Source organism: Callithrix jacchus, chromosome 17 (assembly GCF_049354715.1).
Source record: "Callithrix jacchus isolate 240 chromosome 17, calJac240_pri, whole genome shotgun sequence".
Classification (NCBI taxonomy): Eukaryota; Metazoa; Chordata; class Mammalia; order Primates; family Cebidae; genus Callithrix; species Callithrix jacchus.
The window spans coordinates 39,842,447-39,862,467 of NC_133518.1; the positions used below are offsets into that span (position 1 = coordinate 39,842,447).

Here is a 20,021-nt window from a genome sequence, read left to right on the forward strand (position 1 = left end):
AAGCTTCATTAATTACACCCCCCTGCCCCAAATCCACTTCTTTTTTTTTTTTTTAATTTTTTATTGGATTATAGGTTTTGGGGTACATGAGCAGAGCATGCAAGACAGTTGCGTAGGTACACACATGGCAGTGTGCTTTCTTTTCTTCTCCCCTTCACCCACATTTGGCTTTTCTCCCCAGGCTATCCCTCCCCACCTCCCCCTCCCACTGGCCCTCCCCTTTTCCCCCCAATACACCCCAGTGTTTAGTATTCCCCTTTCTGTGTCCATGTGTTCTCATTTTTCATCACCCACCAATGAGTGAGAATATGCGGTGTTTCATTTTCTGTTCTTGTGTCAGTTTGCTGAGGATGATGTTCTCCAGATTCATCCATGTCCCTACAAACGACACAAACTCATCATTTCTGATTGCTGCATAATATTCCATGGTGTATATGTGCCACATTTTTCCAATCCAGTCTATTATCAATGGGCATTTGGGTTGATTCCAGGTCTTTGCTATTGTAAACAGTGCTGCAATGAACATTCGTGTACATGTGTCCTTATAGTAGAACGATTTATAGTCTTTTGGATATATACCCAGTAATGGGATTGCTGGGTCAAATGGAATTTCTATTTCTAAGGCCTTGAGGAATCGCCACACCGTCTTCCAAATCCACTTCTGATCTTGCAAAACTAGACAATTATTTCCATGCACTGTAAGATCATGAGAGCAAAATGCCATGGAATTCAAATATACAAAATAAGTGAAACTAGCCTGTTTGCTCTAAGAAATACCTTCTCCTAGAAGGTAAGACTGTGAACCAACTTAATAGCTTACTAATTGAAACTTATTCATTAAGAATCTTTTTAACACCCTTTTCTTACTATGCTCATGATCCTGAAACTAGTATATCAGAAAGTTTGCTCAATACAAACCCGTTTCTTACCTTGCAAGACCTGCCTAAAAACCATCCAGTCCAGAATTTGAAGCTCTACAATATTCTCCCTTGATTTCCCCTTTTGAGACATAGCCAAAAATTCTATCAAGGTGGTGTTGCCCCTTGCTGAAATGAAACTTTTAAGTTTGGTTTTGCTTGACCAGTAGGGTTTCCTGGTGGACTCTTGGGGAGCCTTAATCTATTCATGAAGGATTTTCCCTCATAACTCAAACACTTCTCCATAGGCCCCATCTCCACCACTAGGATGAATTTGAACATGAGGTTTGGAGGAGACAAACATCCAAACTATGGCATAGTATGAGACATAATTACAGTTTTTAAATCCTACTCAAATCTTAAAGAATCATTCAAAAGGTGTCTATATTAAAACTGAATTATGACTAAAAAATAATGTTCTTACTCTCAAAATAATGAAGTCACTTCATGCTTTGATGAAATGTAGCATCAATAAATACAGAAAAACGAGTTACCTGGAGTTATTTTTAAAGAGCTTAAGCCATTTTAATTAAACATTACATTTTTAGAGTTGGAGGCAATTAGTTTTGGTAAGTTGTTTGTATACCAAAAAATAGAATTCGCAAACTGAAATTCTTTAAAGGTCAAGCATAACAGGCATCAGTGTATAAATACTAATTAGTGTTTTACCAGTGACTGCATGAGAATATTTATGGATGCAAAATTTAATAGTAGAGATTAAAAATAAGAAGTGTGGGTAGATTTAATAATTTATTGCTCTCACGATAATCAGGATTTCTGACTCTTTCATCTCTCAAACACAATTAACCAGTCTTTCTTTCTTCCCTATTCTTCTTTACTTCTTTCCCCAGTGAATTAGACTGTTGACATAAGTTTTAATGAATTTATGTTAATAATTAAGTGGGAAATTATAACTGAAAGGGGAAATAATATTCAAGTTAAATTAAAATGACTTTTATGTGTTTATATACCACACATTATTTTTTGTCAATGAAGTACTTTGTTTCAGAACACAATAGGTTCTCTAAATACAGTTATTTTATTAGATTCATTATTTCACCAGGTCTTTCTTTCAGCATGACAGTTGCTTTTGTACTTAAGGTCATTTGCATATATAATTTTTAAAATTGAGATAATTGCAGTAGCTTCAAGAAGATTATCTTAAGATAATAAAATCCTTTAGGAAATGTTTCATTTGTGTAGCCCAATATGCTGACATCAATTTCATGATGTACAGATACAGTAGGTACAAACAGAAGCATAACACTCAGATACTGCTTTCTCCAAAGGATGGTAGAAATTGAGATTTCAGAGAAACTGTATCTAATTATAAAGGGTAAAGGTGCTTTGGAGGAAATGAAAGTAAGGCCAAAGGAGATTTTCTGATTTTTTTCTCTAGGGTGACTTGAAATAGAAGAAAAACTGTAGCCAAAGATTACCAGTTTTAATTATCTCCTTTAAGAATAGTTTTAAATGTGGAAAAAACAATGAGTAGACTGTACAGAAAGGTCTCATATACTGTACTGCCCCCAACACACAACTTTCTTATTATTAACATCTAACATAAATATGGTACATTTTTATAATTAATGAACCAAAATTAATATATTACTATTCAGTAAAATCCATAATTCACATTAACTATGAAGTTTAGTTAGTAATAATAAATTACTGTGTTGCATAATTCTGAGTTTCACAAATACATAGTATGATTTATTTATTCTTAAAGTATTATACAGAATAGTTTCATTGTTGTAATAATCCCCTATGTTTCACCCATTCATCCACTAACTCTCTCCAACTCTAGGCAACAACTAATCTTTTTAGTCTCTATAATTTACCTTTTCATACAGTTAGAATCATAGGGTATACATCCTTTTCAAACTGGCTTTTTTAGCAATATGATTTTAACGTTCCTTCAGGGTTGTTTTGTTTTTTGAGGGTTTATAGTTCATTTATTTTTATTGTCAAATAATATCCCATTCTATAGAGGCATCACAGTGCTTATTCATTCACCTATTGAGGGACATCATCCTAGTTGCTTCCAGTCTTAGAAATTATGAATAAAACTGCTACAAAAATTAGTGTGCAAGTTTTGGAGGGTCATTGTTTTCAACTCAATCAAGTAGGTTGTATGGAAATAAAGTAACAGGGATACATTCTAACAAACGTGTCTGATACGCTTTGGCTGCGTCCGCATTCAACTCTTAACTTGAATCATATCTCCCAGAACTCCCACATGTTGTGGGAGGGGGAGGTAATTGAATCATGGGGGCTGGTCTTTCTTATGCTGTGCTATACTCATCATAGTTAATAAGACTCACTAGATCTGATGGTTTATCAGAGGTTCCCGCTTTTCCTTCCCTCTCATTTTCTCTTGCTGCTGCCATGTAAGAAGTGCCTTTTGTCTCCTGCCATGATTCTGAGCTCCCCCCAGCCATGTGGAAATGTAAGTCTAATTAAACCTTTCTTTCTTTCCAGTCTTGGTTATGTCTTTGTCAGCAGCCTGAAAGTGGACTAATACAGTGTCATTAGAAAATTTTTCCATGACAGCAATATAGAGTGTAGTTACACAAATTTAGATGGCATAGTCTACTGCACAACCAGACTATATGCTACTCATTTGCTCTTAGGCTAAAAACTTGCCCAGCATGTTTCTGTACTGAATACTGTATGCAGCTATAATACAATGGAAAGCACTTGTGTCTCTAAATACATCTAAACCAAAAATAGGTATAGTATAATTTGATATTATAATCTTATCAAACTAACATAATACATGCTGTCTGTTTTTGACCAAAGTATTATGTGGTTCATGATTGCACTTCTAATAATAATTTAATTTTCTCTTGTGTCTAATACTAATCCCTCCTGTGGGTACAGTTTTGGTTTTCATGGCCTCCAAAATGCTACTCAACTAATAAGTAACTTCCATTAAATATCAAACCATGTTTGAATATTTTCAAATTTGAAAGACCATATATTCTTCTATAGAAGAAAACATCGAGGAGATGCATCAGACATTGTTTTGGGTAAAGATTTTTTTGAGTAACACATCAAAAACAAAAGGTATCCAAAGCAAAAAGGACAAATGGGATTACAACAAGTTAAAAAGCTTTTTTTATGGCAAAGAAAAAAATCAGGTGAAGAGACAACTAACAGAATGAAATAAAATATTTGCAAACTATTCATCTGGTAAGGGATTTATCTAGAATATATAAGGAACTCAATCAACTCAATAGCAAAAATACCAACAAATAATTTAATTAAAAAGCAACAAAAAGTCTGAATAGACGTTCCTCAAACAAAGAAATACAAATGGTCAACAGGTATATGTAAAAATTCTCAACATCACTAATCACTAGAGAAATGCAAATAAAAATCACAGAATATCATCTCACCCCAGTTAAAATTTCATCAAAATGAGTTAAAAATGAATGCTAATGAGAATGTGGGAAATGGGAAATGCTTGTACACTGTAGGGAAAATGCAAATTAGTGCAACCACTATGGAAAATACAATGGAGATTTCTCATAAAACTAAAAACAGAACTACCATATAATCTAGAAATCCATCTGCTGTGTATACATCCAAAAGAAAGGAAATCACTATATTAAAGAGATATCTGCATTCCCATATGTATTGCAGCAGTATTCACAATAATCACGATATGGAATCAACATCATCTGTATCCATCAACAGATGAATGGGAAAATAAAATGCATTACATACATACAATGGAATATTACTGAATCATGAAAAGCATGAAATTCTGTCATTTGCAACAACATGCCTTAGGAGAAATCCTGTCATCATGCTAACTGAAATAACTCATGCATAGCAATACAAATATTGAATGTTCTCTCCTATGTAAGAACTAAAAGAACAGATCTCATGGAAGTAGAGAGTAGAACGATGATTACCAGAGACTGGAAAGGATAGTAGGAGTGGAGGAATAAACAGAGGTTGGTTAATGGTTACAAAAATACAATTAGATAAAAGAAATAAGATCTAGTGCTCAGTAGTACAACAGGGTGACTATAGATAGCAATAATATGGTGTATATTTTTAAACAACTAGAGGAGTATTTTGGAATGTGTCCAACAAACACACATCTCACACACACACACACACACACACACACACACACACACACAATGATTCATGTTTGAGGTGATGAATATCTCAATTATCCTGTTTTGATCATTGTACATTTTTTGCTTGTATGAATATATCACATGTATTATATATTTACCACAATCATTTATGCATAAAAAATTAAAATAAAATACACATTTTCTGTTAACTTTATGGCAGCAGGTATCTGCCCAAGAGAGAATCATTTTAAAGGTGAATAAAGGAAAATAAAGGTTTCTCCCTTCCTCTGCACTCAGACAACACACTCAGTTTCACATAACGTGTATGTGGTTGACTCCAGTCAACACTTGTAAACAATTTTACAAATTGGTTATACAATGACAAATGACTTTTTACTCAAAACTTTAGAAAGATATAATGAAAATCTAAGCCTGGATCTTCTGGTTGCCTGTCCAGTTGACATGATTCTAGTTTGAAATGTTACAGTAACTTGAAAGAAAGTGACAAAGATCAGGAATGAGATAGTAATAGGTGAAGAAAGAGTAAAAATATTTAGAGAAAGGATCAGCAAGACTTGAATCACTGAATTAACCAGAGGCACATGACAAATGGAATTATAGGGATAGAAAGAATAACAAAAAGGAAGCCATATAAAAAAGATGCAGTATGGTAGAGGAAGGTGTTTCCTTTTGCTCCAGATTGTATTATAGTTAATCACACATAGAGCATGCTTCGGTCGATGAGTATTTTTCACATAACACAAATTTTTATAATTTATCATACATTATGAAGAATCATTAAAAATAACAAAATCACACCATCCCTACATAAAGTAAAGACCTTTTAAGTATGTAATTTTGTTAAAACTACTTTAATTCAGGAGAGGCTTTATGAATATAACAAGTACAAATCATAAAAGACTGTATTTCAAATACAACTATCAAAAAGAAGAATCTGTACATCACGTATTGCTTCACGATAAAATAGTTTGATTAAATGCAATCTTCAAATTTAGTTGAAAAGATACAGATACTGACTGGGTAGAGCTAGTGTAATTTGCTAAAGGTAGACTTCTTTTCTTCTCTAATTTACATTAATCTGCTCTAAAACTCTTTTGTTCTATGGAGGACACCATATTGTAAGCAATTCATCTTTCTTCTCCCTCAGTCTGATGATGTATTACATTAATACATCATTAAAGAGACAGCTTTCATAAATGATGTATTAGTATAACACATCACTGGAGAAATAGTGAAGATGCATAACTCATTACAGTTCATGCTAGTCCTTGAAGAAGGGGACTAATTTTCTTGAATGAGTTTCCTAAATGTGAAGAACCACAATAGTGGCACATCCGACCACTAATAAATTATCCCAAGTAGTTAAAAATTAAAACATACAAAAAATTTAGCAAAGTGTGATAAATAGAATTTTGTCTTTGATAGGAGTCAAAGATTATGGAAGGATTCTTCTTAACACTGAGGAATGAAGGCAATGAAACTGAAATAATTTTCAAATCTCTCTAATTTACTACCTGCCATTCTTTAATAGGTTTTAGATGAGGAAAACACTGCTTTACCAATTCTATTTCTTTAACCTCACTAATGTGGCATATTTGTAAATCTCAGGCCTTATGTAGAAATCCTTGACGTAAAGATAACATAACTTACAACTATTTGCATTACTAAGAAGTAAAATATAGCACTGTAGAAATAGCCTAGAAATGTAAATTATCTTAGCTTGACCTTTATAGAGTCAACAAGGCAAGGTTTTTTTTTTTTTTTTGACACTGGATATATAGTGGTTCAACACTAAAACACAAATTAACCAACAATTATAAGATTAAGTAAAAAAAAAATCAACAGCCAGAAAATGTTTTTAAAATTGTTTTCTTCATGTCCACATCTGTCCATGTGTATATTCCTTCTATTAAATGACTCTCATTTTCCTGTCCACTGGTCATCAAAGGCTTTTATGAACTGCTAAATTGCTGATTGCTTTTACATGGTCAAATGCAAAGAAAGCATAGGAGAATAAAACCACGATAGGCCCCCTTCTTCTCTGTTCAGTTACTGTCTCCCTTTCTCTGTCTCTCTCTTTCTCTCTCATGCTCATGCATGGATACCCTCTCATTATAATTCTCAATGATAAATTTTAACTTTAAAGTTGGATAGCAATTGTAAGTTATAGTTGAATTAGAAATATTTTTTTCTGAAATAAAGAATCCAATTTTACTTGGTTTAGTTTTACCTTGGCCAAAAATAAACATATATAGAACTTATCAAAGTTGGAATGACCAGTTTTGCTTGGTGGAATGTTTTAAAGCAACATTATAAATTAAATAAAAATTTAGATTCAAATAACCACTCCCTGTAATTGCTTTACAAACTATTATCTATCATGGTTCAAATGGAAAAATAATGTTTTATGACAAACAATCTATAGAAAAGTAATATTTACTCATATCACTGTTCTGCAATGATTACAAGACACCATTAGACCATATGATGTACATTAAGGCTCCAATGTGACCTACCTCATTCACATTTTATGAACTATGTAAGAAAATCACTTAATTGACAATTCTGAAACAGCCATAAAATTAGAGTTCAGTACAGTTAGTGCCATTATAAATATGCATGTTTCTAAGTATTTTATTTAATTTAAAAAAATGAGAGATTGATGGACTTCCATTACATTTTTTGAAAGCATTTCCTTTAGAGAAATGGATAGGAGAGAATTTTTGGTGTGCCTTAGAAAATCCTTGCTGGGCTCTTAAAACAAAATGTGCTTACAATCTCCCCTCCAAATTTTTTGAGATTTACCTCTTTTGAAGTGCCTTTTGGTGTGTACCCCTGTTGTGAACTGTTTCTTGCTTTAGCAGTTCACTTCTGGGTCCTCATGACATCTCTCTCTCTATGCTAAATCCCAAAGTTGGCCTCAGCTAAACCTCTCTTTTCTAGGAAGTCAACATTTCAACAAACTGTCACTGAATGAATCAAATATGGGAACATCTCCACAGAATGTATCAATTTCATAAAATTAAGAACTAGGTGTACAAATTAGAGATGAAAGGGATAATTTACTTATTCGAGAGAAAAAGGGGTAATTTACTTATTCAAGAGAAAAGATGTTTCCCTAAGTGCTTCACTAACAAACCCACATTTAACCAAGAATGTTTCAGGTAAATTATTTATTGTATAGATGTTATACAATTACTTGTTAACACTTGTATAAATTTTTATTTAAAAACTTGTACAAATGGTTTCACTAATTAGTCAAAAGTAGAAAATATTTTATAAGAAATGAATTTTATAATGTTTAATATGTGCAGTTAAAATGTGTATTTGGCTGAAAAATATATTTTAATTACTTGTGAATTAAATTTTTCCTGGTAGTATTTGTATAGTGTTTTCTTAACAGCATTATAACTTGTAGAATAATGGCATTTGCTCTAAATCTCTCTCTTTGATTTACTGACAAAAGGTAATAGCTTTCTAACTAGAGGAAATAAAATTCAACATATTACTTTGATTCTGTAGGTGATCGAAAGAGGTTTCTGCAATTTCTAATTCTTTTGGGATTATGATTCATGTTTGATTTCCCCTAAATCTACCCCTCCTTAGGATTAATGTGAATGAAAAGAGCTGATGGTGTCCCTGTAATGGACACTGCATAAACCTTATAATGGACACAATCAGCTTTTTTCATTCACATTAATTCTAAGATTCTGGATTCCATGGATCACATAAGTTGATTATTCAGATGAAAGTACCAGGTTTACCAGGAAGATGCATGCAACAACATGGAAAACCTCAAACTACTATTATGGGGAAAAGGATCAAAACGAGCATTAAGGAGTAAAGAAGGAAGAGTACTGGAGGAAGTGATGTTTGCCTATTGAATACATGGGAGTGAGAGGGCAAATGTGAGAATAACTTGAATAGCCTTGGCGTCTACCACAGCCCACTAGATTCATATTTATATCATGCTTTGTCAATCTCCAAATTGTAAATGTCTTCAGCTATCTATCCTTTGTCCTGGAATTTTGTATATACAAGTCTATGTTTCCTTTTTCCGACCATAACTGCCATTTATCCTGACCTACTCACATCTGTTTCCTGGTGCCCCGTGAAATCCCCCTTCCATAACAGGGAGCTCACTTCCTCCTTTATCATCAACCCTGTAGACTTTCTTACTTCCTCGTAACACTCCAGACGCTCTCCTGGAGACACCTATCTTCCCTGAGGGCACCATATCTTCTTTAGCACTTTGCACTGGATGCTCTTTATTATTTTCCAACCCATGAAAATAAAAATCACGCAGGAAATTATTACTTCTGAAAGTAGACCTGTTTTGACTGCTCTCACTTTTTGCTGTTTTCTGTCCCCACACTTTCAGCTCATTTGCTGGCCTCCCACTGTTCTCCTCATGTACTGAAGATCTCATTGCCTTCCTCTACTCTGGAACCATTACCCAAGCTATGGCTTGATCAGGAAGGTCTTCAACAGTTCAATGAACAACCATCCAATATCCTTACTCCTCAGGTTCATTTCCAGTGACTTGAACTTCCACTACACCTGTCACCTCTAATCCTGCCATGCCGGGAACACTGAAGCAGCAAAGTAGGATAGTCAAATCTGACACCCTCTAATACCAACCTCCAGACTTTGGGTTCACATTTTATCTGCCCTTCAGGAAACACTGAAGCTGTAAAGCAGGATAGTCAAATATGACACCCTCTGAGGGAATCTGTGGAGATCGCTCCCGTGTGAGGCCCCTGGGAAATGGGCCTCACCATATGGTGAGCTTGAGCCTGGACACAGATCCCCAGTTGGGGGAGTCGAGCTGAGGGAAAGCAGGAACCGAGAGAGGAACTATATGTTATTCAAAATAATTAACAGACATTACTTTATGGATATGAGGACTTGGAAGGCATTGTGTCCACTTTTGGCTTCTTATGTTTTATTGCTTGATTGTGTTCATTTTGGACCCTTGTTACCTTCATTGTAAAATATTAACTTAAGTATCTACACTTGGTAACTTACTTACCATAGCTTACAGAGCGTAACTGTAACTTACCATAGCTTACAGGGCATAACTGTAACTTGCTTACAATTGTTAAGTACTTACTGGGTGTAACTTACTTGCTGGGTGTAACCTACTTACTGGGCTTAACTTACTGGGCGCAACTTAGTGGGTATAACTTGCTTGCTGTAACTTAAGTACGTTGATCTGGCATAAACAACTTTGACTTCAGAAAAGCATATAATGAGACGTATTGCGAAAATAAAATGGCTGCTTGGACATAGCCTAAGCAAGCCCTCCAGACTCCGCTTTTCTCTTTTCTTTCACTTCCACGCACTCTCTCCCTCAGGTTGAACCAGACATCTACATTGGCGGTCTCAGGGACTCCCACAGGTCAGGAGCCCCCCCTGCAGACATGCCGGACCCCAACAACCCTCTAATATCAACCTCCAGACCTTTGGGTTCACAATATACCTGCCCTTCAACATCACTGGGACCTCTAGTCCCTTCACACTCCATGATCACTACAATCTCATCTAATTTTTTCATCTTTGTAATTTTTATCATAGATTCCCTTGTCCATTACCTAAACCACACCCTTGGTAATTTTTAAATTTCTCTACTTTTCTATCTTTCTGTGAACAGTTAAAGCAGCAAAGTCCAAATGCCTGCTTTCTTCTAGCCCAGTGATTTTCAAACATTTGTGTCTGAAAATGCTTTTAAACTTAAACATTATCAAGGACTACAAATAGCATTTTTTAATTGTTAGGTTATATCTATCAGTATTTATCATAGCAGAATTAAAACTGTAAAATTTAAAAATAAATATTAAAATAATAAGCAATAATAAACCCATTACATATTAGCAAAAACACAGAATAACTATCTTATCAAAAACAAAACACAATAATGGGAAGAATAGGCTCTTTCTATATTTTTGCAAGTTTCTTTAATGCCTAGCTAAATGGTGGGTAGATGACATGTGCCAATCTGACACATTATATTTGGCTGTTTTTCTACTTTATTAGCCACGTCTTTTTTCTCTTACCTAACCCAGCAGATTCCAAATGTTCTCTTTCAATTTTTTGACTCACCATTGCAGATGACTTTTTGAGCCAGGATTAACAAATTTAAATCAAAAGAAAATAAAAATGAACTCACTAATTTCCCTTTATCATACCCTCACAATTGTTTTTGTTTATCTTGGTTTATGATACTAAGTAATACATATTAGAAAAAGAGAAAATATTTTGTTGTTGTTGTTAAATTTAGCTCCGTGAACACAAAGCAAAACTCCATGTCCCAATCTCCTCTGTCTGGTCCCAATGTAGAAAAATCTCAAGACTGAATAGTTTTCTGGATAGGTATGAATGACATAAAATTTGATGTTGATGCTTCTTTTACAAATTGTGCTGACCTGAACTCTTGTTGTGATTATTTGGTATATTTTTAAGGCATAAAATAAAATAAGTGACATCTACAGCAGCTTCATCTACAACACATATTTATTCAACTGAAGGGCTAAGCCCTACTGGCCTTCTGTTAGAATTCCAGCTCCTCAAGAAGCCCATTCTCCTGAAAGATTGTTCGCAGGGATTATCACCATTATGGTGTTATTTTGTAACACTCAATTCGAATTATTTGACATCAAATTACTATAGACAGAAATTTTTTGTATTCCTTAAGGGAACAAATTTGACTCAGCAAATTCCCTTCATAGGGCCCCTCCCAACCTGGATGGGACAGTGTCACTTCTTGGTTACAATCAACTCATACTTCAAATGTAGTTTTGTCTTTCTTTCCTGCTCCTAGTGCATCAGTACCAATATCCAAGCAGTTTTACAGAGTATTTGAGCCCCCGGCATGGATTCTGTTAAAACTCTTCACTGAACCAGAAGACCTACTGTCTCAGTATATTTGGTGCTGCTATAAAGGAATACCTGAGGATGGATAATACATAAAGAAAAGAGATTTCTTTGGCTTACAGTTCTGAAGGCTATACAAGAAAGCAGGTGCCAACATCTGCTTCTTGTGAGGGTTTCAGGCAGCCTCAACTCATCGTGCAAGGTGAAGGAGAACCATTATTTGCAGAGATCACATGGTGATGGCAAAAGCAGAAGAGCAGGCAGGGAGGTGCCAGGCTCTTTTTTTTTTAATTTTAATTTTATTATTTAATTATACTTTAGGTTCTGGGGTTCATGTCCAGATCATGCAGGATTGTTGCATAGGTACATACATGGCAAGGTGGTTTGCTGCATTGATTTCCCCATCACCTATATCTGGTATTTCTCCCCACATTAGCCATCCCCACCCTCTTCTGTCCCTTCGCTAGCCCCCCACAACTGACCACAGTGTGTGATACTCCCCTCCCTGTGTCCACATGTTCTCATTGTTCCCACCTATGAGTGAAAACATGCGGTGTTTGGTTTTCTGTTCTTGTGTCAGTTTGCTGAGAATGATGGTTTCCAGATTCATCCATGTCCCTATGAAGGACACTAACTCATTGTTTTTTATGGCTGCATAGTATTCCATGGCATATATGTGCCACATTTTCTTTATCCAGTCTATTGTTGATGGACATTTGGGTTGGCTCTAAGCCTTTGCTATTGTAAATAGCGCCATAATGAACATACGTGTGCATGTGTCTTTATAATAGAATGATTTATAATCCTTTGGGTATATACCCAGTAATGGGATTGCTGGGTAAAATGGTATTTCCATTTCTAGGTCCTTTAGGAATCACCACACTGTCTTTCACAACAGTTATACTAATTTACAATCCCACTAACAGTGTAAAAGTGTTCATATTTCTCTGCATTCTCTCTAGCATCTTTTGTCTCCTGATTTTTTAATGATTGCCATTCTAACTGGCATGAGGTTCTCTTTTAATAGCCAGTCCTCATGAAAACTAATAGAGTGAGACTACTTTAAACCCCACCACCCTCCACAAGGAAGGACATTAATCTATTTTTGAGGAATCTGCCCCCATGACCCAGTTAATTCACACTAGGCCCCATCTCCTATATTGGGGATCAAATTTCAACATAAAATTTTGGGAGAAAACATACAAACTACACCATTTGGCTCTAGTCCTCCAAAATTAATGTCCTTCTCATATTGCAGAATACAATTATCCTTTTTCAATAGTCTCCAAGTGTCTGAACCTGTTTGTTCTAGTACCAACTAAAAAAGTTCAAAGTCCAAAATCTGAGACTCAAGGCAAATTATTTGCGGTTGTAAACATGTAAAATGAGAAACGTATTAGTTACTTCAAGATGTAATGGTTGTACAGGTATTGGGTAGACATTTCTATCCTAAAAGTGAGAAGTTGGCCAAATGAAAGAAGTAATAAGCCCCATGCAAGCCCCACACCCAGCAAGGCAGATGTTAAGTCTTAAAACTTCAAAATAACTTGCTTCCTGAGCTTCACTAGGCACCGCTGTAGTAGAGAATTTCTGAAGTGGCTCTTCTCTTGTAGCAAGCTACTGTTGTACCTATGCATTCCAATACATCCTGTGAAATCTCAGTGGAAGTTACCAAGCTTCCATCACTCCTGCATTCTGAGCAAATCTGGAGACACCACCATATGACTGCCAACGCTTACTGCTGGTGCTCTTTGATGCAGTGCCCAAAATGTACCTGGGGCTATTTGAGCCGAGGCTAAAGCCTGAGTGGTGAATATAAGGGGCAGCATCCTGAAGCAGAGCAGGGCAGCGGCACCTCAGTCCTGCCCCTGAAACCATTCTGTTGTTCTGGGCCAGAGAAGCTGTGATGGGAGAGAAAGAACTGAAGATTTCGGAAATGCTTTTGTAACCTTTTATCCATTATTTTGACTCTGAGCATCTGGCTGCCTTTTAGACAGGCAAATCTCTCTAGCAAGTGATTCCTCTGCAGCACCCTTGCATGAGACGAAGCTGCCTGAAGCCCTTACCAGAAGCAGATGCTGGCACCTGCTTCTTGTACACCTGACACCTGCATAACCGTAAACCAAATAAACCTATTTTACTTATACATTACCCAGACTCAGGTATTCATTTATGGCAACAATAAATTGACTAAAATTAACAACCTAGCCATGCAGTAGAAAAGAGAAAGATGTTCCTCCAGATATCTGAGGACATCACTCTTAAGTCCAGTCTTCCACAAAGGTCAAGGCAGTAAAGTTTTGCTTTGTTTTGTTTTATTTTGTTTTATTTCCTATAGCATAACAAAGATGAACTTTGCTCCAGATCCCAATAACTTTCTCCTTTCCATCTGCGACCTCAGCATGGTCTTTACTGTTAATATTTCTATCAGTATTTTGATCACAAAGACTTACCCAATCTCAAATGAGTTACAGACTTTCTCTCACCTGTTTTTCTTCTGAGTCCTCCAGCCATCCAAACTCTTCCAAACATTGCCACTTACTCAGTTCCAAAGCTACTTCTGCATTTTCAGATATCCTTACAGAAACATCCTAACTTTAGGTATTAATCTATTTAATGTTGTACTAACTTTAGGTCTTAGTCTATTTAATGTTGCTATAAAGAAATACTTGAGGCTGGATGATTTAAAAAGAAAAGAGATTTATTTGGTTCATAATCCTGAAGGCTGTGCAAGAAGGATGGAATCAACATCTGCTTCTGGTGAGGGCCTCAGAAAGCTTCTGTTCCTGGTGAAAGGAGAAGGAGAGCCAGCATGTGCAGAGATCACATAGCAAGAGTTCAGGAAGCAAGAGAGAGGAGAGAGGTGTCAGGTTCTTTTTAAAAATCAGCTCCCATAAAAACTACTATTAGTAGTGAATGAATGAGAATCAACCCCAGCCCCTGCCTCAGAGAGGGCATTAAACTATTCATGACAGATCCACCATCATTGCCAAAACACCCCCCTTAGGTCTCACCTCCAACACGGAGGATCAAACATGAGATTAGGGAAACAAACATTTTTAAAAATCCACCTATTTACAGCTAATTCAGCACAGCTGTGGATGTATGACAGTGAGTTCCACTGGTACTATCACATGCCACACTTCCCAGAAATTGTCAGAATAAGAGAGTGATTTAGTAGCTAATAATATCATAGCTAAGGTGACAGCTCACAAAGATTCCACGCTTTGAGTACTGAAGCACTCATTGCCAAGCAGCTGCTAGTGATGTTAATGGTTAACAGGTTTCAGCTGGGTTTGCACTTATCCTTAAGTTCTGCCTTCTTCATCCTATGATTGTCAAGATTATGTTTAGGCACAATCACCAATGTGCCTAAACATCTGTGTTCTCAGTTAGAAAACCTGGAATAATTATTGGAACTGGCACACTCGTCTATTACATATCTAAAACTTACAATTTTCATAGGCAGAGAGTTTGTTTTTCATCATGTCACTTCAATAATTGAGAAATAAAATATTCTATATATGATTTTTGAATAAATAAATGAAAATATGCTGATATTTTGTGTGTCCATATCCACATATGTATCTGTGGGGTTTTTCTAAAATTATAATTACCGGTTAAAAATGAAACCATTGTGATGACTATGAACACAATGGTGGGGAAGATGTTTTGCTATGTCCTCCAGAGAGATTTCTAAAACCAAGAGAAGAATTGATGCACTGATTCTATTGAAAAGGACCATCTTTTTAAAGCAAAACAAGGTGATTACTGTGTAATATGTTTCACCTGAAGTTATTCATGGCAGGATATGTGACATTGCTCCACATATTCAATCAGAGAAATATCAGTTAATTGTCAGGTTCACAGAGGCCTGTGATTCAATGAAAATGTTTCTTACCAAAGGTGATTCTGTTCAAACAGAATTTGCAACAAGAAGAGCAGTAATTTCATAAAGAAAAAGAATACAATCAGACTTTCAATCACATCCTAAGCCTATTTCCATATTCTTTGAAACCATTTTTCATCAACATTAACAAGAAACAATTTTTTCTGCAAGTAGAACTGAATAAAATATTGCATTGCATTATTCTAATAGAGTCTGCAAGACAAAAGTATAAAAGTAATATAAAAGTTTCAGAGCGTTTTTCAAGATGGCGCATTAAGAACAACTCGGGATCGCAGCTCTCAGAGAAAGCTCAGAGGGTGAGTTAAAGCCGCATTTCCAGACGGATCTTTGTTGCCCACAGAAAGGGGAAAGTCCCAGGTGTAGGAAAGACACGGGAGGCAAGTGCAGCCAGTTCGGCTGTTGCGGCCGCTTCAGCCGGGTGCCGTAGAGCAGGCACTCCCCAACAATCTACGCAAAACACACAGCCCGGGTGCCCTGCTAAACTGGCAATCTGAGATTTGAAAGGGCAGATTAGCATATCCATCTGATTGAACGGGACTGGGACAGTAAACCAGACCTTTCCTGGGAAGTGGGGTTTGAGCCAGCGCAGTGGCTAGCTGCACGGGAAATCACACAGATCCCAGTGCTCTAACAGCGGGCGACCGAAACACCTGGGTGAGAGCCATCCGTTCAACTTAAAAAAAAAATAAATAAATAAAAGAAAGGCTCTCTGAGGCAGGGAGCCAGGCGAGCGGGCTCGGCGGGTTTTACCCCCACAGGGACAAACAAAATGGCAAATCGAAATGCTCAGGGTGGAGATTTTCACTGCGAGCACAGCAAAACCAGGGACAGTGCAGTTCGGTGGGGAAGGGGCGTTCGCCATTACCGAGGACATCCGACCCTATGGAGGTACACTCCCATTGCTGAAGCACCCTGCCGTTGCCGAGACAACAGGCCATAACCAAGAGACTTCGCTGCAGGGCGGAGCTGGTGGCAATAGGGCGGAGCCTGCCACAGAGCCTGCAGCAAGAGGGCCCACACCACATCAGCAGGGTGGAGCCTCGGCAGGCAAACAGTGACTAGACTGCCTCCTAGCTGGGCAGGATAGTGCCACGGACACTCATAAAAAAAAAAGCCCCAACTCCCCCGAGACAGAGCATCTGAGAAAAAAAAAGGCATCCTAAGAGTTGTGCTGAAGCAGAATTAAACGCACCTGCCTAACAGCCCTGAATGAACAACGGAGCTCACAGCTAAGCACTTGAGCTCCCATAAAGTACAGACTGTCTCCTCAAGCAGCTCCCTGACCCCTGTATATCCAGAGTCACCTCAAAAAGGACTGATCAGACTAACATTAGGTGGGCACCATTCTGGGACAAAGATAGCAGAAGAAGAAACTGGTAGCATCACCCACTGTTCTGCAGCTACTACAGGCATACCCCAGACAAGCAGGGCCTGGAGTGGACCTCAACAATTGTTCAGCAGAGGAGCTAGACTGGTAGAAGGAAAACCAAGCAACAGAAAGACCTCATCATCAACAATCTGGGCATCCACTAAAAGACCCAATCAAAAAGTCAGCAAGTACTCAGACGACAGGTGGATAAATCCACAAAGATGGGAAGAAACCAGTGCAAAAAGGAGGAAAACACCCGAAACCAGAACACCTCACCTCCTAGAAAGGACCAAAATTCCTCACCAGCAAGGGAACAAAGCTGGACGGAGAAAGACTGTGACGAAATGACGGAATCAGACTTCAGAAGGTGGGTAATGAGAAACTTCTGTGAGCTAAAAGAACATGTTCTAAATCAATTCAAAGAAAATAAGAACCTTGAAAAAAGATTTGAGAAAAGATTCGAGGAAATGATAACAAGAATGGATAACTTAGAGAGGAACATGAATGAATTGAAGGAGCTGAAAAACACAACACGAGAACTTCACGAAGCATGCATAAGTTTCAACAGCCGAATCGATCAAGCAGAAGAAAGAATATCAGAAGTCGAAGATCAACTCAATGAAATAAAACGAGAAACCAAGATCAGAGAAAAAAGCGCAAAAAGGAATGAACAAAGTCTCCAAGAAATGTGGGACTATGTGAAGAGACCTAACCTACGTTTGATAGGTGTACCAGAAGGGGACGAAGAGAATGAATCCAAGCTGGAAAATACTCTTCAGGATATTATCCAGGAAAATTTCCCCCACCTAGAAAGGCAGGCCAACTCTCAAATTCAGGAAATACAGGGAACACCACAAACATACTCCGCAAGAAGAGCAACCCGAAGGCACATAATTGCCAGATTCAACAGGGTTGAAATAAAGGAGAAAATACTAAGGGCAGCCAGAGAAAAAGGTCGGGTCACCCACAAAGGGAAGCCCATCAGACTCACAGCAGATCTCTCGGCAGAAACTCTACAAGCCAGAAGAGAGTGGGGGCCAATATTCGAAATCCTTAAAGAAAAGAACTTTCAACCCAGAATTTCATATCCAGCCGAACTGAGCTTCATAAGTGAAGGAAAAATAAAATCCTTTGTGAACAAGCAAGTACTCAGAGATTTTGTCACCACCAGGCCTGCTTTACAAGAGCTCCTGAAAGAGACACTACACATAGAAAGGAACAACCAGTACCAGCCACTCCAAAAACATACCAAATGCTAAAGAGCATCAACAAAATGAAGAATCTGCATCAACTAACAGGCAAAACAGCCAGCTAGCATCAAAATGGCAGTATCAAATTCACACATAACAATACTAACCGTAAATGTAAATGGGCTAAATATACCAATCAAAATACACAGACTGGCAAATTGGAGAAAGAGCCAAAACCCATCGGTGTGCTGTATCCAGGAAACCCATCTCACATGCAAGGATACACAAAGGCTCAAAATAAAGGGATGGAAGAAGATTTACCAAGCAAATGGAGAGCAAAAAAAAAGCAGGAGTTGAAATTGTCATCTCTGATAAAATACAGTTTAAAGCAACAAAGATCAAAAGAGACAAAGAAGGTCATTACATAATGGTAAAAGGATCGATACAACAAGAAGAGCTAACGATCCTAAACATATATGGACCCAATGCAGGAGCACCCAGATACATAAGGCAAGTTCTCAATGACTTACAAAGAGACTTAGACTCCCACACAATTATAGTGGGAGACTTTAACACTCCACTGTCAATATTAGACAGATCAACCAGACAGAAAATCAACAAGGATATCCAGGGCTTGAACTCTGACCTGGAACAAGCAAACCTGATAAACATTTACAGAACTCTCCACCCCAAATCCACAGAATATACATTCTTCTCAGCACCACATCATACTTACTCTAAAATTGACCACATAATTGGAAGTAAAGCACTCCTCAGCAAATGCAAAACAACTGAAATCATAATGAACAGTCTCTCAGACCACTGTGCAATCAAGTTAGAACTCAGAATTCAGAAACCAACTCAGAACTGCACAGCTTCATGGAAACTGAACAACTGGCTCTTGAATGTTGACTGGATAAACAATGAAATGAAGACAGAAATAAAGAAGTTCTTTGAAACCAATAAGAACGAAGACACAACATGCCAGAATCTCTGGGACACATTTAAAGCAGTCTCTAGAGGAAAATATATAGCAATCAGTGCCCATATGAGGAGAATGGCGAGATCCAAAATTGACACCCTATCGTCAAAATTGAAAGAGCTAGAGGAGCAAGATCAAAAAAACTGAAAACCTAGCAGAAGACAAGAAATAACTAAGATCGAAGCAGAACTGAAAGAGATTGAGACACGAAAAACCCTTCAAAAAATCAATAAATCCAAGAGCTGGTTTTTTGAAAAGATCAACAAAATAGACAAACCACTAGCCAGACTGATAAAAAAGAAAAGAGAGCATAACTAAATAGATGCAATAAAAAATGATAAAGAGGAAATCACCACAGATTCCACAGAAATTCAAATCATCATCAGAGAATATTACAAACAACGCTATGCACATAAACTAGTAAACCTGGAAGAAATGGATGAATTCCTGGACTCCTGTGTCCTCCCAAGCCTAAACCAGGAGGAAGCTGAAACTATGAATAGACGAATAACAAGAGCAGAAGTCGAGGCAGCAATTAAGAACCTACCACACAAAAAAAGCCCAGGTCCAGACGGGTTCACAGCCGAATTCTACCAGACACACAAAGAGGAGCTGGTACCATTCCTTCTGAAACTATTCCAAATAATCCAAAAAGAAGGAAT

The 20,021-nt window shown here is 37.2% G+C and overlaps 1 long non-coding RNA gene across 1 annotated transcript in view; it reads right to left on the bottom strand.

Moving 5' to 3' along the window:
- Positions 1–252: 252 nt before the first annotated feature.
- LOC128929968 (uncharacterized) overlaps positions 253–20,021 on the bottom strand; it is a 508,389-nt gene continuing 488,620 nt past the window's right edge. Inside the window, exon 5 of the long non-coding RNA XR_013528585.1 lies at positions 253–378. This is a non-coding gene — a long non-coding RNA (uncharacterized LOC128929968). The remainder of the gene's footprint in view (positions 379–20,021) is intronic.